The sequence below is a fragment of the Equus caballus genome, unplaced genomic scaffold (assembly GCF_041296265.1).
Source record: "Equus caballus isolate H_3958 breed thoroughbred unplaced genomic scaffold, TB-T2T haplotype1-0000019, whole genome shotgun sequence".
Taxonomy (NCBI): Eukaryota; Metazoa; Chordata; class Mammalia; order Perissodactyla; family Equidae; genus Equus; species Equus caballus.
In genome coordinates, this window is record NW_027222392.1 from 250,753 (window position 1) to 271,776 (window position 21,024).

The 21,024-nt window shown below is 35.9% G+C and overlaps 1 protein-coding gene across 21 annotated transcripts in view; it reads left to right on the forward strand.

Annotated features, from left to right (window-relative positions):
* The window catches only part of LOC138922928 (uncharacterized), a 255,997-nt gene that overhangs the window by 184,531 nt on the left and 50,442 nt on the right, over positions 1 to 21,024 (forward strand). The window lies entirely within an intron of this gene.

The window sequence follows — 21,024 nt, forward strand, 5'->3', positions numbered from 1 at the left end:
CACATGAAAAACTGCTCTATGTTACTAATCACTAGGGAAATGCAAATCAAAACTACAATGAGATGCCACTTCATATCCATTAGGATGGCTACTATCAAAAAAACAATTGTTGTGGAGGAGGTGGAGAAAGTGGAAACAATGTGCACTGTTGATAGGAATGTAAAGTGATGCAGCCACTATGGAAAACAGTACAGTGGTTTCACAGAATTTTAAAAAAGAATACATATCATCTAACAATTACATTTTTGGTATATCCAAAAGAATTGAAAACAACATCTTGAAGAGGTATTTGAAACCCATGTTTGTAGCAACATTATTCACAATAGCCAAAAGATGGAAGCGAGCCAAGTATCAATTGACAAATGGGTGGATAAACAAAATATGGTGTATATATATACAATGATGGATTATTCAGACTTAAAGGAAAGAAATTCTGGTACATACTACAGCATGGATAAACCTTGAAGACGTAATGTTAAGTGAAATGAGCCAGTCACAAAAAGACAAATGTCGTATGACTCCACTAATATGAGATACCTAGAGCAGTCATATTATAGAGACAGAAAGAAGAGTGTTGGTTGCCACGGGTCGGGGGAAAGGGGGAAAAGGGAGTTGTTGTTTAACAGATATGGAGTTTCAGTTTTGCAAAATGAAACTAGTTTTGAAAATTGTTTGCACAACAGTGTGAATATATTTAACACTCCTGAACTGTACAATTAAAAATGGTTAACATTTAAAGTGGTTAAGATGGTAAATTTTATGTTATGTGTAGTTTACCACAATTAAAAATAAAAAAGGAAAGCCCATTTAAAAATCATTTAGCATACTTCTAGAAAATACAGTGCACCAAGCTGAGGGAAAACCTCCTCTTGCCCATCACCCCCTGCCCCTCCCACACGCATCCCACACACGTGCGAACACTGGTTTAATGCACAGCTGAACTGGAGAGAAATCCCCAGCTGCCACAAATGAGAGGGAGAGCAGCAAGCCCATATAGAGACCCAACAGCCCATGGGAATATCAGAAGCGAAGCAGGGCTTCAGGGTGAGAAGTTAGTGTTTTAGTTGCTGAGAGATAAAGCTCCCAGCCTTGCCTCTGGAACTGTGAAGTGCTATTTAGGCTCTGAAATAGGGGCAAGAAAAACTGGGCTGGGCTGGACTGGGCAAGCTGCTAAGTTCTGCTGCCCACTTGGGGCCCTGAATAGAAGCAGTGTCACACATGAGAAAGCAGAACCAGGAGCCTTCACTATGGGGAAGCACGGGTTCTAATTTCACACTGCCTTTGTGAAGCATGAACGTGTTGAAAAACATGAACACTGAGAAAAAGTGGGTCCCAAACTGGAGATATCCACAGAGCCACTTCAAACATAAACATGCCGTTGTCAGAACCCAGGACACATGAGACTTGCTTGGAAAGCAACTCAGTAAATATGAGATGACAGTCAAAAATTACAGACTACATCAATTAATGAAGGAAAGAAAGCCACCAAGTGTGACAAATGGAAAAATGAATACCTAAAGAACCTTGTATTACAAATAAAATTTTGAAAGAGATTTTTAAATAATATGTGTAAAAGAAATAAAGAAGGTAGTATAATTGTTTCAATTATATTGAAAGCTGTACACTCATGAGTTGTGCATTGTATGTGTATATGTGTATGTAAGTATCCGTACATGTATATACCTAAGTATATACTTAAGTAAATTAAAAAAAAACCTTGGAAAACTAAAATAACATAAAATAAAAGATAAATAACATAGAAGGTGGTATGGGAACTTCTAGAAAAAAGCCCTCTATATTCCTTTGTTTTTTTTCAGAAACAAATGGAGACTATAATTAGTTTTGAAACTTGCTAAATATACATGTTAAAAATATGAGTGTCATTTCTTAAAAATATGTACTAATAGACGGGGAAAAAACCAAGAGAATCAATCAAACGAATAAAACAGGAAAAGAGGGAATTTACAGGGGAAAAGAAACATGGTTAGGAGGAATCACCAAAAAGCCCAGCAAAATTAAGTATAAATATATGCTTGTTATTATAGTAAAGATAAACCAATTAAACATACCTAATAAAGATCCTCAAACTGGATTTTTTTTAATGCAGTTGTATGCTATTTACGAGAGACAATCATAGAAAGGTTGGAAATAAAGGAGTGAAAAAAATTAGATAAGTGCTAAATCAAGAAGACAAAAAAAATAACAGATTAGAGAATTGGGAAAACTTAATAACAAGCTTGGTGTAAGAGTTAAATAATCAACCTAACACATAGAGAATTTCATTCTTTTCAGGCAGACATAGAGCACTTATGACAATTTACCATATTCAAGAACAATAAATTCAAGAAATTTTTTTTTTAAGATTTTATTTTTTTCCTTTTTTCTCCCCAAAGCCCCCTGGTACATAGTTGTATATTGTTTGTTCTGGGTCCTTCTAGTTGTGGCATGTGGGACGCTGCCTCAGCGTGGTTTGATGAGCAGTGCCATGTCCGCGCCCAGGATTCAAACCAACAAAACACTGGGCCGCCTGCAGCGGAGCGCACGAACTTAACCACTCGGCCACGGGGCCAGCCCCAAATTCAATAAATTTTTATAAATGTATATATATTTCAGTAAATTTTAAGTAAATCTAGATAACCAATATTACGCAAAACATATTTTCTAACCAAAATGCAATAACACTGCAAGCAATAGAAAGATATTTATCACCACTTCTACTTTAGTTTGGGAGGTTAAAAAAATACTTCAAATTAATTAAAGGGGGAAGAAGAAATCTTACTGAAAAATAGGACATTAAAATTAGCAACTGAAAAGATCCACAGGAAGTTAGAACTAGAACAGAGTTAGCCTGTAGAGTGAGCAGATGATTGAAATTAAAAGATAAGAGAAAAAAAATAAGGCAAAGCAAAGAAATACTAAAGGATCAAAAAACAAAAGTAAGTTGTTTCTTAGAGATCAATGTAATGAAGAAACCTCTGGTAATACTGGTTAAGAAGAGAAAGAAGGCACAGATAAACAGTATTTAGAATGACAAAAGGGCACATAATAGATAGTAAAGATTTTAAACCTCATAAGAGAACACTACGAATAAAATTGTCCAATGCATTTGAAAACAGGTAAAACAGTTTTCTAGAAAAAATATAATTTTCCAAAACCAATTGGACACCTCTGTGAAGTGAGATTTTTATTCCCATTAGACAGAAGAACAGTGATGCTTAGAGGGTCTGAATGACTTTCTCGAAGTTAAAAAGCCAGTAAGTCCACCATTTTTAGGGGAACAACATTTGGGTAGTGGAAAGATGCACATTTTAGAGTCAGACAGTTTCAAATTTGAGCTTTTATCATTTACCTCATAAGTGGCCCTTGGACAGGCTGGGCCTCTCTGAGTAAAATGGGAGTCATATAATTGCTGTTTAACAGTCTGGTTTTTATGAAGATTAAATAAGGGTCTATCTGAAGACACTTGTCAAATTAGAATGCCCTGTGCAAATGTAAGTAGTAATATCGTTTACTAATTTTTATTTTTTTCTTAGATTTGTCAGTAACACATTTTCTAGATTAGAATAAGCACTTCCTAACAGATAAGTGCATTAGGATACTTTCTATTTATTTATCTGTGTCTGTGCATCCACCTCCATATCTCCTGACTCTCTCTACATACAAAACCATGAATAATCTATTCTGGAAATTTAAACACCCTGACTCTTGAAAAGTATTGCTAATGATGGATACTTTCTTAATGTGCTGATTCAGTATTTGCTTCCTATAATACATCATTTTCGCCCTGTAATTATACACACTAAAATAGCTAGATAAATTCCCTATTTGGCAATTCATTGTTCTAGCTCGCACTGAATGCCTGGTTTATTGTGTTCATTCAGCAGAGAAGTTTTTCTGAAAGCTGCACTCTGATACAACAACCAGCCTTTTTTCCCCGCATCCCACCCCTCTCCCACACGGAATTCTAGTCAATCTAAACCCCTTATGAGAAATATCCCATATCCATTATGATTTCCTGCCTGGATGCCTTTCCACAGGCTGTCCTTTCTGCCTAGAATTTACCCTCCTTCTCCCTCTTTGTGATCTCTGCCTGACTTTTAACCATTATTTTTTGCCCAGATCAGGTGTCACTTTTTCCTTACAGTCTCTGGTTGGCCCCAGAACACAATGCTGATTATATCCCCTACTGTCCTCTAGCACTTCCTTATATAATTTATATGATAATTATACTGTCTTACATGCTAGTAATTTGGGTTTGGATGTATCTTCTCTTCTGGATTATAGATACCGGTGTCTGTATCCTGCACTATTTTTAATCCCTTGATGCCTTGTACATATCAAGCATTCAATCAATAATTGTTTAATGAGAAATGGAAAAGGCTGCCATCAGTGGAAAATTTATATATAGGAGTTTGAAAGTACCACAGTTCCAAATGAGAGGATGTGGTGTTCCTATCATTTCATTTTAGTTTTATCTCCTGCATTCATACTTATTTCCAGGAAAGGAAACCTCTAAAAGAAAAATGAGAGTGATAACGATTTTAATTAACAATGTTAAATGTTTACTTGGTACTGATTAAAACACTGAAAAAGTTTAAAAAATAAAACTTAACCATCTACTTAGGAATGCATACTACATATTGCTTGTAGTCATACTACATGACAAATACTTTTTAAAAATTATTGAAAGGAATATTCAGCACATTTCCTCAAAACATTCACTGGTATATCAGGGAAGCAATATATCTGTAGTGACAGTGTGAGGTGTATTATGAAATTAGGCCAAATAGCAAAAACAGGAATTTTCCTTCATCACCTCTCTTTTTTTAATTTAATTTTTAAAGATATGCATCAGTTGGTGTTTAGAAAAAGAAATTTATCATTAACAAACTATATCAGTGTCTTAATGTATTCATATACAGGATTGCTGTTGTTATCAGTTATTTATATTGGGGACTTAAAATAAAGTATAGTTTAAAATTAATTTTGCCAGCATACATTTTATAGAGAGAGAGAAGTAGAGAGAGAATCTAATATAAAATATTTTAATCCATTTTGCTTTTTGAACTAAACTTTCCTTTGTGTTTTTGCCGGAATAGAAGTCATTATGCTAGATTACCCCCTTTAAGATCTGTAGCTGTGTGCTTTGCATTTGTAAGTTTCATCTATACATAAATAATTTCAGAGACCACATCCCGCTGGGGTCTTCTTTTTTCACGTGCAGAAACTTAGACTTTCTTGGATTTAGAGATTGTCTCTTGTGAAATCTGATGCTATTTATGATGCAAAGTATACAAATAAGAAAAGCAAAATATTTATGAATAATTTATCTGCCTCCTCCATGTTCATTGTCCAGTTTCTTAGCTGACATTTAATTATAATAATAAACACATTTTAATAGTTTTATCCAAGTAGTAACACTCATAATATATTTGACTACCCTTCATTTTAGGCCAAAACCTTACATTTTTAGTTAGTCCCTTTTACATTTTTTAAACTATTCTTCAGTTCATACTTCATCTGAAAAGTAGTCTGTGAGTTATTTCTCACTAAAGAACACTGTAAGACTTTTAGTATAATGATAAAGGCTGAGACTAGAATTGCATGTGTTTGATGAATATCAAATAACAATGGCGAGTCTTGGTTCATCAAATATTGCTGCAACTTAGCAACGAGGATCTGGTACTGCAGAGCTGAAGTCTGGGGAGCTTGGGATTTGTCAAAGAGGGGACATAGGGAGCAATAGGGACAAGAGGAAGGAAAATGCAAGACTGGAGTTGATCCTGGAAATGTGAGTTTGGATCAGTGTCAGAGAGCCTTATTTAGGAATTTCATTTGATTTTTTTTTTTTAAGATTTTATTTCTTTCCTTTTTCTCCCCAAAGCCCCCCAGTACATAGTTGTATATTCTTCGTTGTGGGTCCTTCTAGTTGTGGCATGTGGGACGCTGCCTCAGTGTGGTTTGATGAGCAGTGCCATGTCTGCTCCCAGGATTCGAACCAACGAAACACTGGGCCGCCTGCAGCAGAGCGCGCGAACTTAACCACTCAGCCACGGGGCCAGCCCCCGAATTTAATTTGATTTTTATAGGTACATTTTCATAGGTGTGGAAATCATACTGGCAAAGATTTTAGGTGAATGACTTTATGTGATACCCAGATGTGGATATGACATAGTGAGATATAGTTCTCTTCCAGATATACTAAATATATTAAGGAGAAAATTGGTTGGCACTATCAGGATTTTAACAGTTGGCAGGAAACATTATCTAACTAGAAATTGATAATGTGTTTTCATTCCATTTTTATTATAACTATCTTCTGTTCTTGGCAACTGTGTTTGGTTGTATTATTGTTCAAATTATCTGCTGCACTCGCTGGGGAAAGATTAGATTTCCCTCGCCCATTCAGTCCTGTTCACATGACTTGCTCTGGCCAAGGAAATGAGTGTGGAACCAAGCTGTATCACTTCCGAGCTGAAACTTTAAGAGCAAGGATTTGCCGTGTCCTCTTTTCCCTTTGGAGTAAAGTTGGCAATGTCCCAGAATAGATGTTCCTTTAGCTATGGTCACAGAGTACAGAAATGTGGAGCAGACCCACCAGTGACCTCAGATGGACCTGTAATGTGAGCAAGAAACTAACTCAGTTTGTGGACTGGGATTTGGGGCTCTGTTGTTACCTCTGCATAACCTATTCTCTTCTGACTGGTAAAGCAAGATGAACTGTATTCCACTGTGGAAATGGCAGAAAAATTTTTAATTGAAGTTATAAAAGGAAGCTCATTTTTTTCAAACTATTAAACAAATAATAGTACAAGGAGAAGAAAAATATGGTAAATAATCACAAAAGGAGTTACCAAGTGCCTTAAGTTTGGGGAACACTGCTCTAGGTGGTAGGGAGCTGTTAAGGCTTTTAAGTCGGGGCTAACGTGAATGGCTTTGGGTTTAGAAGTTAAAATTCTGATAGAAAAAGGAAGAATTTTTAAAAGAACAGGTAGATGGTAAGGCAGGGCATTTGAAATTTATTAATATAAGGGATGTGGAGGGGTACCATCTGCATTTTAAAATATATTTGTATGTATTTAAATTTATTTTTAAAAATTAATATTTTAAAAATGATAAACTATTTTATATAAATACATTATTATATTATAATTAAAATTATAAAATATATATTTTTTAATACAGACACATAAAAGGAAGATCATCTTGCTATGATACAGAAAGAAGAACAGCGTTGGAAATCCAAATACTCTCAGAAAGTTTCTTGCTAGGGGTCAGCCCGGTGGCACAGGGGTTAAGTTTGCACGTGCTGCTTCTGCTGCCCAGGGTTCGCCGGTTTGGATCCTGGGTGCCGACATGGCACCGCTTGGCAAAAGCCATGCTGTGGCATGCGTCCCACATATAAAGTAGAGGAATATGGGCATGGATGTTAGCTCAGGGCTAGTCTTCCTCAGCAAAAAGAGGAGGATTGGCAGCAGATGTTAGCTCAGGGCTAATCTTCCTCCAAAAAAAAAAAAAGTTTCTCGCTAGACTGCATGTGTGAACTAAACCCAGTTTTTCAGATTAAAGAGCTGCTGCCTCAATACACATCATTTAGTATTCAAGTCCTTCCTACTCTCATGGTTTCAGTGCCAGCTTTAAAAAAATAAACAAAATAGTTTTTCCATTATGTATGATCTTGGTTTACAGGTTCTTACTGTTTGTACAGCAATGACTGCGTGTTTTATCACTTGGAATTTGCATAGACATTCATGAACTGGTATCAGTCAGAACCCCTATGGCTTCAAAATGATGCACGAATGGCAAGTGGAAACTATCAGAACACATTACTTTGTCCCCATGATTTCTAGGAAGAGCTCATTATAATGCCCTTCACTGTATCATGACTGGTCTTTTATTGTGACAAGTGCTGTTTTTTCCGTCTAAGAATTTTATTTTTAAAATAAATATTTCCAAGTATTTGCCAACTTCATTTTGATTCCAGAGACACATGTGCCCTGGAACCCTCTAAAAAATAAAATAGATAAAAATTTATTTTTCCTTATTGTTGTTGTTTATTTGATATATGAGTTATAGGGAAAAGATTGGATATAGACCTATTCTGTATGGACAAACCCATAAATGTTAATATTCTTATGTTTAATTATTGATAGTTGGATTTTATAACAGAATTTAAATCTTATTCACATTGGTAAGGTATTTGTAGCTGGAAGTATGAAGAGTTTTTTCTAAAGTCATTTTGTAACATTGGAATTTGATATTGTGCTACATGCTATTAAAAATGTATTAAAAAGACACAGACATTACCTCAAGATTGATAATCTAGGACAGATAGATAGCAACCTTTATACAAGCCTACTTAAAAATTATTGTAAAGAAATGAATGTTCCTTTTACAAATACATAAAGAAAGAAAAGTATTTACCATGTACACTGCTTAGGGTCAAGGACATTGCAAGAGAACGTGTGAAAATATGTCGTAGAATGTGAAAATATGGAATGAGTTTTATAAGTCAACTCTGGCTTTTAGGAATTTCAAATAATGGAAGGCTTGAGGAATAAAAGTTTACGGCAAACTATGGGACAGAGTATTTCAGATACAAAACATGGATTGTAAATGTTTACAAAATTGGGTGTTCCAACCCTAAAAAATACTTTTAAATAAGGGAATTCCCCCATCACAATGCCTTACGTGAACTTTTTATGACATAACTGAGGTAAAAAATTTCCAAACTATAAAACCATTTATAAATCATTAATTTCTTCTCAGCTTTTAAGGTTCATGAAAATATATCGTATATTATTCTTTATTCTCTTTTCCAGCTTCATTGAGGTATGATTGACAAAAATTGTATATATTTAGGTTGTACCACATGATTTTTTAAGGTGTACAACATGGTAATTTAGTACAGTGTGTATACATTGTGAAATGCTTACCACAATCAAGTTAACACGTCCAGCACCTCACACAGTTACCTTTTGTGTGTGTGTTTGTGTTGAGAGCTTTTAAGATGTACTCTCGGCAGATTTCAAGTACGTAATACAATCCTATTAACTCTACTCACCATGCTGGACATTAAATCCCTAGATCTTATCCATCTTCTAAGTGAAAGTCTGGCCCTTTGACCAATATTGCCACTGGCAACTGCCGTCCCACTTTCTCATTCTATGAGCTTGCCTTTTTTAGGTTCCACATATAAGTGAGATCATACAGCATTTGTGTTTCTGCATCTGACTTATTTCACTTAGCATTATGCTCTCCTGGTTCATCCATGTCCTCTCGAATGGGAAGATTTCCTTTTTATGGTTGAATAATATTCCATTGCATATGTATACCACGTTTTCTTTATCCATTCGTCTGTGGATGGGCACAGGTTGTTTCCATATCTTGGCTCTTGTGAATAATGCTGCAGTAACGTTTTTTATTCTTAATGAAAATTTCATTGAAAGCTTAAAAATGAGATTGATGTGTAATACGTGGAAACGCATTTATTAAGGCATTCGAGCCATCAAACTTCTGAAGCTTCGGGGATGGGAAACTATTGTTCATATAACTATACTGTTTTGTTTTCTGTGAGTGCAGGCTAGTTGACTGAAAACCGATTGACAATGGGAAATCATCTCATTTGTTTTAACATTGAGCTTTTAGGAAGTACTTGATTGTATAGACCTATTGTTACTTTTTAATTATTTGGCTGAGGAAACAGGCATTCAGAATTCTGCTCAGGAGAATCAAGGGACGAAGGAAAGGGGCAGAGCAGTGTTGAGTCAACGTTTTCTATTTCAGTAATGTCTGAAGCTTTTCTACATCTGTGCATTCAAACTCTAGTTTTCATCTGGAGGAAAGTGTGTATGAAACGTCTTATCTGCGTTTATTATGCCTATTTAATTATTCAACAAACTGTGACTAATAACTTTGCTTATAACCCAAAATAGAATTGCAGAGCTTGGTATTGGTAAAAATTTGGGGGAGATCAACTAGGACAGTGAGACACACTTGAAAGAGAATTTCCAAGGTATCATAAAGCGGAGAAATGTCCTTGCCCTGGGCGCTGCCACAGAAGCTACTTTTAGGAACATCAGAGGTAAACAAAGGATGTTTGGCCAGAACATCCTCTTCCCTGTTAACGGAGCTATCATTGTAAGTTCTTCATGGATTCATAAGATACCTGATGTCTTGGGAGCAGTGAACATTTTAGCAAATAATTTTTGATCTATTATAACAACTTTTCTCCTTTAAATAGAAATTAAGAAGGTACACAGAAATATTTCATGTCTTTTACAATTAAACCAGGAAACGTGTTTAGTACTGCTGCCCAGCTAAGTCTGAGGATTTTTATGGCATTATTTCTGTCTGCCCTAAGCCAGGAGGGAGGCAAGTTCTGGGAAACCACGTTAGTGTAGGGGAGGAAATTTTTCCCCTACCCATCTTAGGTTCTGGACTGTGCTCTGTAACAAAAGAAAAATTAACAAGAAAAAACAAACAGAAGTTTATTAGCATGTATATCTCATATATACGGGAGAGAAACTCAGAGAGGAGTAACCCAAAGAGGTGGCTTAGAATTCAGGCTTATATAGCATCTTAAACAAAGAACAATACATTTTTAGAGAAATGACAAGACAAAGGAAAAGGACCTTGAGTCTCTAGAGGTGGCATATTGTAGGAAGGCAAATATATGGGAAAGGAGTGGGAGATAAAGGCTGTTTAGTAAAGTTCGTTATGTAGATTCCTCTGTGCCATCTACAGGCTGGTAGGGTCTAAAGTTGCTCTGTGATTAACTTTTGTCCTTCCTGTTAGAGAGGGAAGAAGGGACACCTTTGTAAATTTATATCCTGCTTTTAGGCAAATAGGGAGAGGGCAGAGAGCTTTTCCTGCATTTGCTACTGCTTAATTGCCTTCAGCTCAAAATGTCAAAAAGGCTTATTTTGGCATAATGTCTTCTGGTTCCCTTCATTTGGCAAAACTAGGAAGGGGGATCACACACCTAGGGACGTCACTTGGGTCAGAGGAGTGACCCAAGGAAGCTCAAAAGAGGAATTTGGCGTAGGAATGCACGAAATAGATTAGGAAGCATGGGTAGAGGACAAAGAGCTGGAAAATGCTATCATAAAGCTATCCAAATTGGAAGGACAAGGAAGAGAAGAAACTGGAGAAATAGAATGAAGATAAAGCAAGGCAAGCCTATACAAGTTCAAGGAATGTATATCTTGGAGCTGGCTCAGGAAGCACTCTGAGAACATAGTCAGCCTTGTCTGGAGGAGCTTTCTCATTTGTAGATCTTTCTTGGCTGGGCAAGGAGCTGCCTTTGAAGTAAGCAGAACTCCCCCAGATATATTATTGACAGAGTGCTGAGAAGACTCACTGCTTTGAGTTTGTCTTAGAGATTTAGTATTGAAATACAGTGGATATATTTTTAAATATCTGTATACAGTGGATTTTGATATTTTTAAAACATGTATTTCAAATATATTAAATGATGAGGACAGAATAGTATGTGTAGCCTTAAATTTTATGATCTACTGTGTACAAATAACTATTTTATGAATGCGGATGAAGGGCACTCTATCTTTGTTTCATTAAACCCCTCAGCAGCCATCAGTTGCTTTTCTCGACTGGCTTCTATAAATGTCTCATGTCCTGTAGTGCAGCAGTTTCATTTCAGACAAGGCGCTGTTTTCTGCGTTATGTGAGTGGCTGAGAGAATATAAATGATCCGAAGCCTAAATCTGTGGCAGATCATCCCCAAGTAGAAGCTGACAGAGCCTGTCCTAATTGACACGGGAGTGGAGTTGATCGTCCTGTGGATCTACCTGTGACTCGTAGCAGCAGTGTAACTTTGACTGGTGACCTCCTGCACCCCACCCCAGCACACACATACACCACCCCCAAAATGAGCAACACACGACCGTCTGGTTGTGATTTAGTCTGATTCTTTAAAAAGAGACTTTGTAGCCCTTGTGAGTTTGTGCTGAGCACTCCTTAGTGAGATGTTCAGAGAACTTAATGTTCTCCCAATACCCTTCATTCCTCTTTCATCTTCCAGGTCAAAGATGGAATGAGATGTTTCTGTGTGTGCTGCCGTTTTCAGAAGAGAAGGATAAAGTCACTCACTACCTACATTTGTGGCTCAAGGCATTCTGAAATTGGAAATGGGCCAAACCACAATGGAATAATAATATACTAGCCCAAGATAAAATACACAATCAAGCATGCCTAGTGTATTAGATATAAAACAAATTTAAAGCATCTGATCCTCTAAGCACTTTTTATTAAACTCTTTCAAACTCTTAAAAATAGTAATGTTCAGAATTCTTGTGAATTCAGTAGAGCATTACTTTTCGCCAACTTCTCTAAGTAAAATAAAGGCAAATGGATAGAGATTCTGGCAGCAGAGCCCAAAGAGACCCGTGAAAGGGTAGGTTTGTCTTTTAATCCAGTATTTTATTTTTTTAATGCATATGAATTTTCTTTTATATTCTAAAATATAGCCATATTCAGTTTAAGATTACAATTTTTATTACTTATCCATCGATTTTTCTTCAGTGAGAAAAGGAAAACTTTTATTCCTAGAAAATGTGCTATTTTATCCTGTGGCACATCAGAACATATGTAATTTGAGAAGCATGACAATAAAGCATGGACCCAACCAAGAAACAAACCCATAGTTCACACAAATTAAAAAGAACTAGGCAAATTCTTGTGAAACTGTTTCACACCAGTTCAGTATCAGTCTAAGACGCATTGTAGGCCTCATGTTACAGTTAGGATTTTTCGAACACTGTAGAGTCTACAGTATAGATAATTAAATAAGACTTGAATATCTAATTGAATTTCTGGAATTAAAAAAAAATGCTCAGAACAGAAGGGAAAGTATTTCAGAAATCTCTGGCTCCATAATATCACTAATGGACTCTGAAACATGAACATGAACAGGTTATTCTACTTCTGCAGCTTTTTTGGCTATATTTATTTGACATTTGTCTCTCTTTTATAGAATGGCGGACGTGATATAATTTAACTAAAATAACAGTTAACTATTTTTCCCAGACTGGAAATGTAAGAAGTGACTTTCATTGTGGCTAGCATATACTGAGATACTTTTCAAAGCTAATAATCCTCATGCACTTAAGTACAAACGCATTCATTCTTAAGTTTGTAAAAATGTTCAACTCATTTTCATTAAATCTTATACAATTATGACAATGCTTAATATTATCAGAATCTTAATTAAATTTCTTTAGAGAGTCAGTATGTTATTTGACATGATAAAATCAGCTCTCAAGCCCTCTTGTGTTTTTCCTGAAGTAATAGAGTTTTCCAATTTACCTTTGATTTTTAAAAAGTTTAGGCTAATAAAAAAAAGGTCCAATGAGGGAATTATGAATAATTTATTAAATGTCTTTGATTAGCTTAGTCCTCATAACCTATCAATTGCTGTCTCTACATCTGTAGCTCATTTCCTTGGGAGGTAAAGCAATGTCATTAAAACTCCAGAAATAGAATCTACGTCAGAATGGTTGATTAATTTTTTGAAGTCCCTAGTCTTCACATTTTTAAGTCACTTTAACTCTTAATTGTCATAAATAAAACAGTGCAGGCAAAATTTAAGAGAGTATTCCTGATCAGTTTTCCTCCTCTTGGAAGATGTTATTATGGCCTTACAGAATTTGGCAATATAATATTGATGAAGTAATAGGAAATCACTCATATTGGAAATGGTCCAAAATTGAAGCTTTCAAAAGATGGAGTGTTACCTAAGATATGGCATTGTAGGCTTCAGAGAATTCCCAAGAATGATATTCTTCAATGTAAAATGGAAACTCCAATTTAAAATGTGTGTAGTATAGGAGCTGTGTTTAATTAATATTGCAAATTAAATCTTTTTAATTATTATTTAAAATTTTAACTCAAACAGCAGGCCTACTTGGATTCAGGGATGGTAGTGGCAGCAGCAGTGTTTTTAAATCTTACTGAATCTTTTTCACCCCCCCCCCCCAGTTAAAAAAAAACATTTGCAAGGAATGACCTTATTTAAATCTTGATTCAAACAAATTGTGAAAAAAATCTTTTTCAAAGACAATCAGGGAAATCTGAACAGTGACAGGCTCCTTAATGCTATCAAGAAATTATTGTTAATTTTTTCAATGGAAAAATTCTATTGTTTTCATATTTTTAAAAAGTCCTTGCAGAGATACATACAGAAATAGTTACAGATGAAATAATATGTTATCTGTCATTTGCCTCAGAATAATCTAGAAGAGGTGAGAGTTAGTGCGGGTTTAGATGAAAAGAACTGGCAATGTATTTACAGTTGTTGAAAGTTCATTATGGATATATCAGTATCAAATGTGTATATGAATTATACTGGTAGTCTTTTCAATATATTTGAATGTATAATAAAGGAACAGGTTATATCAAAATAAATGCTGGCCTAGATCAATGACTAAAAATTAAAACAAAAAATGGTAGTTAAGAAGCAAACAGGAGAAATAACATAAAATGGATTGTGAAAATATATGCAATTAAGGCAACAGAAATCTTAAAGAAGAGAAAGAGTAACAAAGGACAGATGGGATAAATATAAAAGAAACAGATAGTAGATTTAAACCAACTATATTGATAAATTACGTTAAATGTAAATGGTCTAGAAACTCCAAATAAAAAGCAGAAATTGCCCAAGTGGATTTAAAAAAGCAAGACTTAACTATTTGCTGTCTGGGGGAGGGGACAGTAATTTAAATATAAAGACATATATGGGTTAGAAGTAAAGGGATAGAAACAGACATACCATGCAAACACTACTCATATGAAAACTGGAGTGGTTTTGTTAATATTAGACAAAGAAGGCTGCAAGTGGGCCAGTTCATCAAGAAGACATAAGAATCTTAAATGTATATTTCTGTAATAGTAGGGCTTCAAAAAATGCATAAAGCAAAAACTGAATCCACAATTAATTGGAGAGTTTTTCACTACTCTCTCTCAGTAATTGATAGAACAAATAGATAAAAATAGTAAAGACACAGAAGACTTGAACAATACTGTCAACCAGCTGGACATTTACAGGACATTCCACCCAACAACAGCAGAATCCATAGTTTTTTCAAATGAATATGGAACATTACTAAGATCTACAGTATTCTGGGCTATAAGACAAGTCTGAAAAATATCCTGTAATTCATGCAAAGTACATTCTCTGACCACAATAAAATTAACTTAGAAATCAGTAAAAAAAAAAAAAAAAAGCTTTTGCAAAAATTCCCAAATATTTGGAAATTAAACAAGCACACTTCCAAGTAATCCATGGTATAAAGAAGAAATCAAAAGATAAATTAGGAAATATTTTGAACCCAGTGAAAATATATAAAAAATGTTGTGTTGCAGCATAAAGCAATGCTCAGGACAAATGTATAGTTTAAAATAATTATATTAGAAAATAAGAAAAGTCTAAAATCATCAATGATCTAAACTTCCAATTATGAAGCTAGAAAATGAATAACTAATAAAACCCAAAGTAGAAGAAAAGAAATAATACAGAGCAGAAATCAATAAAATAGAAAATGGGAACTCAGTAAATAAAGTAAGTGAAATCGAAAGCTATTTTTTAAGAGGTCAGTAAAGTTGACTAAGTTATGCCTAGACTCATCAAGGGGGGAAAAAGAGACAGAAGACGTCATAACTCACCACTATTAGAATTAAGAGAGAGGACTTAGATGAAATGAACAAAATTTTTTTTTTGAGGAAGATTAGCCCTGAGCTAACATCTGCTGCCAATCCTCTTTTTGCTGAGGAAGACTAACCCTGAGCTAACATCCGGGCCCATCTTCCTCTACTTTATATGTGGGGACGCCTGCCACAGCATGGCCTGACAAGCGGTGTATAGGTCCACACCTGGGATCTGAACCAGAGAACCCTGGGCCACTGAAGCAGACGTGTGGACCTAATGACTGCGCCACCAGGCTAGCCCCCAGCAAAATTTTTGAAGACACAAATTTCCAAAACTGACACATAAAAAATAGAAAACCTAAGTCTTCTTATATCTATTTTTAAAATCAAGTTTATAATTAATAACCTTCCCAAAAAGAGAACCCCAGACCCAGATGGCTTTATTGGTGAATAACAGATATTTAAGGAAGAAATAATATTAATCCTACATAAACTCTTTTAGAAAATAGCTGGGGGAGGTGGGAGGAACAACTTCCCAACTCATAAGGCTGATATCATCTTGGTACCAAAACCATACAAAAACTACAAGAAGGGAAAAATTACAGACCAACATCCCAATATTCCTTATATGTATACACATAGAAATTCTCAAATTGAATCTAGCAATATAAAGGAATGCAAGGGTGATTTAACATTTGAAACCAATTGATATAATTCATTGTATGTAAAGAATAAAGGATACCATCTCAATAAATGCAGAAAAAATTTGATGAAGTTCGACATCCATTTATGATAAAACCTCTCAGAAGGCTAGGATTGGAGGGAAATGTCCTCAACCTTTTAAAGGACATTTGTGAAAAACCTACTACCAGCTTCATACTTAATGGTGAAAAACTGAATATTTCCCTCTAAGATTAGTAACAATGTAAACATGTCCAGTTTACCACTTCTGTGCAACATTTTACTGGAGGTCCTGGCCAGTGTAATAAGGCGAGACAAGGCATACAGGTTGGAAAGGAAGATGTACTCTATTTTCAGTTGACGTTATTTTTACATAAAAGCTACCAGAACAGGGGCCAGCCCCAGGGCCTAGTGGTTAAGTTTGGCACACCCTGCTTCAGTAGCCCAGGTCCAGTTCCTGGGCGCAGACCTACACTGCTCGTTGGCAGCCATGCTGTGGCAGTGACCCACACACAGAATAGAGGAAGATTGGCGTGGATGTTAGCTCAGGGCAAATCTTCCTCAAGCAAAAGGAGGAAGATTGGCAACAAATGTTAGCTCATGGGGAATCCTCCCCAGCAAAAAAAAAAAAACTACTAGAACAAATAAGTGAAGTTATCAAGATCTCAGAAAAATGTCAATGTACAAAAATAGATTTTATTTATTAACAACTGGCAAATGAAATGGTTTTAAAGCAAGGCTAATTATACTAGCATCAAAACATATAAATTCTTAAAGATAAATTTAACAAGAAATATCAAGATCACTACACTGAACATTACAAAATATTGCTGAATGAAATTGAAGAAGAACTAACTAGAGAAATATACCAGGCTCTTGAATTAGAAGACTCAATGTTGTTGAGTTATCAGTCTTCTCCAAATTGATTTATACATTCAAATAATCCCAATTAAAATCCTAACAGGCTATTCTGTAAAAAATGGCAAGTTCATTCTAAGATTTATTTGGAACTGCAAAAGAACTGGAGTGGCCAAAGCATTTTTGAAAAAGGACAACAAGAGGATTTGGCTTAAACGATTTCAAAACTTACTATAAAGTTACAGTAATCAAGACAACATAGAATTGGTAGAACAGATGTATACATGAATGAAACAGAATAGAGTCCAGAAATAGATCCATACATGTATGGCCAATCGATTTTCCACAAAGATAGAAAGTTGGTTCAGTGAGGAAAGGATAGTCTTTTCAACAAATAGTGCTAGAACAGTTGTCTGTCAGTATCAGGGGGAAATGGACCTCAATCCTTACCTCACACCATAAACAATAAATAATTTAAAATGGATCATAGACCTAAATTTAAAAGCTAAAATCATAAATCTTGTATAAGAAGACATAGGAGGAAATCTTTGTGACTTCAGAGGAGGCAGATAATTTTTAGATAGGATTCAAAAAGCACAAACAAGAAAAAAGAAAAAGATGATATATTGGAGTTCATCAAAATTAAAACAGTGTGATAACACAGCACACCCACCAGAATAGCTAAAAGGAAAAGATGGACAATACTAAGTGTTGGTGAGGTTGTGAAGCATGCTGCTGGTGGGAGTGTAAACTGGTACAAACACTTTGGAAATCATTTTGGAAGTTTCTTATAAAGTTTATCGTAATTTTCTGTGCAATCCAGTAATTTAGCTACTACATATTCACTCAAGTGAAATAAAACATGCCCAACAAAGGTTTATATGCTCTTGTTCATATCAGCCTTATTCATAATTGACAAAACTGAAAACTACCCCAAATGTTACTTCAATAAGTGAATGGATAAACAGATTATGGTACATCTGTACAGTTAAATACCACCCAGATATAATCAAAATGAATGACTGCTATGTCCAGTAACCTGGTAGAATTTCAAAACATTATGCTAGACAGAAGAATCTAGACACAAAACAATATGTACTATATAGTTGTCTTTCTATGAAATTCTCGAAAAGCAAAACTAGTCTCTAGTGACCAAAGGCAGATAAGTTATTCACTAGGACTGGACATGAGGGAACTTTGTGGAGCTATGGAAATGCTCAGTATCTTCTTTGTGGTGATGGTGGTTACACCGGTCTATACATTCTCAAAACTCATTGATTTACACACTTAAAATGAGTTTATGTTATGTATGTTATACATCAATAGGCGATTGAATTCCTGGATTACTTGGCTTCTAAGAGTTGCCCTAACATACAAAACTGTATTTTTCTAGCTATTTTCAAAGGGCAGAATAATTCTACATTTAGTAAGCAGCATTTGGTGACACCATTAGCCACTGCAAGATTCTCCTGATATTGTTATTAAAAGCCAAATTCTGAAAAACTTTATCAGTTTACCTTTGACAGTGAATCAGTAGTCAAACTGATATGTTTATCAAGTCTTCCAGCCACTCTTTACTTTTTTCAAATTAAACTTTTTACTTTTAAATAATTCTAGATTTACATATAGTTTTAAGAAATAATAGAAAGAGATCCCATGTACTCTTTGCCCAGTTTCCCTCAATGATAACATCTTGCATGTGACTATACCACAGTAGCACAACCTGGATACTGACATTGTTGCAGTCCACCGATCTTATTTAGCGACTTCCCCAGTTTGTGTTCTATCACACGTGTGTGTGCTGTCACATGTGTAGGTTTGTATCCACCAGCACAGTCAAGATACAATGCCATCACCACAAGGATCCCTGGTATTGCTCTGTTATAACCACACCCACTTTCCTCCTGCTCCCCTCCCCACAAACCTCTCCACCCCTGTCCTCAACCGCTGACAGCCACTAATATCTTTTCCATTTCAATAATTTCATCATTTCAAGAATGTTTAATAAATGGATTGTACAGTGTGTAACCTTTGGGGATTGGCTTTTTTCTCAGCATAATTCCCTGGAGATTCATGGTGACGTAACAATAGTTTGTTCCTTTTTACTGCTGACTAGTATTGCGTGGTACTGGATGTACCATTGTTTGTTTAACTGTTCACCCATTGAAGGCCATCTGGGTTGTTTGCAGTTTTAACTTCTAGAAAGTTATTTTCAAATAGCTTGATTTCATCATTACATGACAAAACTTCTAACAACTAAATTATGTTTCCCCCCAAAATTTAAGCACTTTAGAGAATTCTCAAATTTTGCAATATTACCTCTTTGTATACTGTCTGAAGTACTTTCAGATCTTTTTCCTTAGTCTGTTTAACCATAAGGACGTTTGCTTGAGGAAGTTCTATCTTTTCAAGTACAGTGGAGTTTCACTTATGTAGCACTGAGGTCTATCTTGGGTTAGATTTGCTCACAACTGAGAACCTGACTTTTGATGGACATTTTATAGTTTGCAGGTAATGATAAATGCAATCAGCATCCTGTTTAGCTTCTAATTAGAGTCCAGGGGAAAATGCATCCAGTAGCATTTAGGAGAAAGGGACAGAACACCATTTTATCCTGGAAAAGGGCGATTCCTCGGGCACCACCCATCAGTTAGATATTCACCTTAAGAGCGCCTTACAATTTGTTGGGCAAAAGTTTGGTTCTTCATTCCCTTTGCAAGCAGACTGAGAGCTTTTGGTCTAATTTTTCAGCTTCAGAGGTTCCAGGCAAGATCAGACGAGTCAATTCTGAAATGTAAATTTGTCAGCAGTCTTTTTCTTAATTTTTAGTTCGTGAAATCTCATTCTCAGGAGCCCTTGTGAAACTGTATTATACATTCATCTACTGATTGGTTTTGTGATTTTTAAATCCTCTCTTCTGCCGCAGCTAAGATTTTGTCACTGTAAGCTTTCTCATACAGCAGTCAGCATCAGAAAGAAGGCTGTAAAAATTGCAGGAAAGCTGCTATTACTGAGGCAAGTGTTTAATGAATACACTAGACTTCAGTTGTCTCTTGCTGGTTTGTCCAGTTACCTGTGGAACTAGGCAGATTCTGTGCACAGCTTTCTGCTGTCTGCCTGTGTCTCCAAAACAACCATTCAGCTATCTTTCCTTTTTCCGTTCAGCAAACAGTGGAGAAAGGGCCAGGAAACTCCTCTTTCTCTGCCATTTGTCTAAGACCTTGCCTCTGACTTGCCCGCTCAGATCCAGTTTCCTCGGTGCCTGAGTTACTGAGGCGGTGCCACCCCCCAACGCCCTTCACTCCCTTTGCCTTTTAATGAGCAGGTTATTTATGCGGAATGGATTTTCAAAGAGAGCTCTCAGCGGTATTTACAACTTCTTCAAAGCTTTTTTTTTAAAAGCATGTTGCAGTTGATCAGTTTTTAAATACAGTTGTTTCAGACCCAATAGCCTATGGGAGTGGAGACACTGAAAAGAAAAACAAATCCGAGGCATTAAGAACCTGAGAGAGTATAACATGGGTGGCTGCTGCTGCCTGGAAAGACTCATCCTTTATCCATCTTCACGATAGACCCAGAATCCCTCTCCTCCTGTCCCTTCTCCTGCTTGCGCCCTGGTCTCGGCCACTGTTGTCTTGCCTCTGGATTACTACAGAAGCCTCCTGCCGGGCTCCCTGCTTCAGCCCTGGCCCCCGCACCCTCCCCACCACCGTGTTCTCCACAAAACAGCCACAGTGACCCTTTAAAACTGGAAGCCAGATCACACTGCTCTTCCATTCACTCTGCAATGGCTTCCCACGTCACTGAGAATAAAAACTGCAC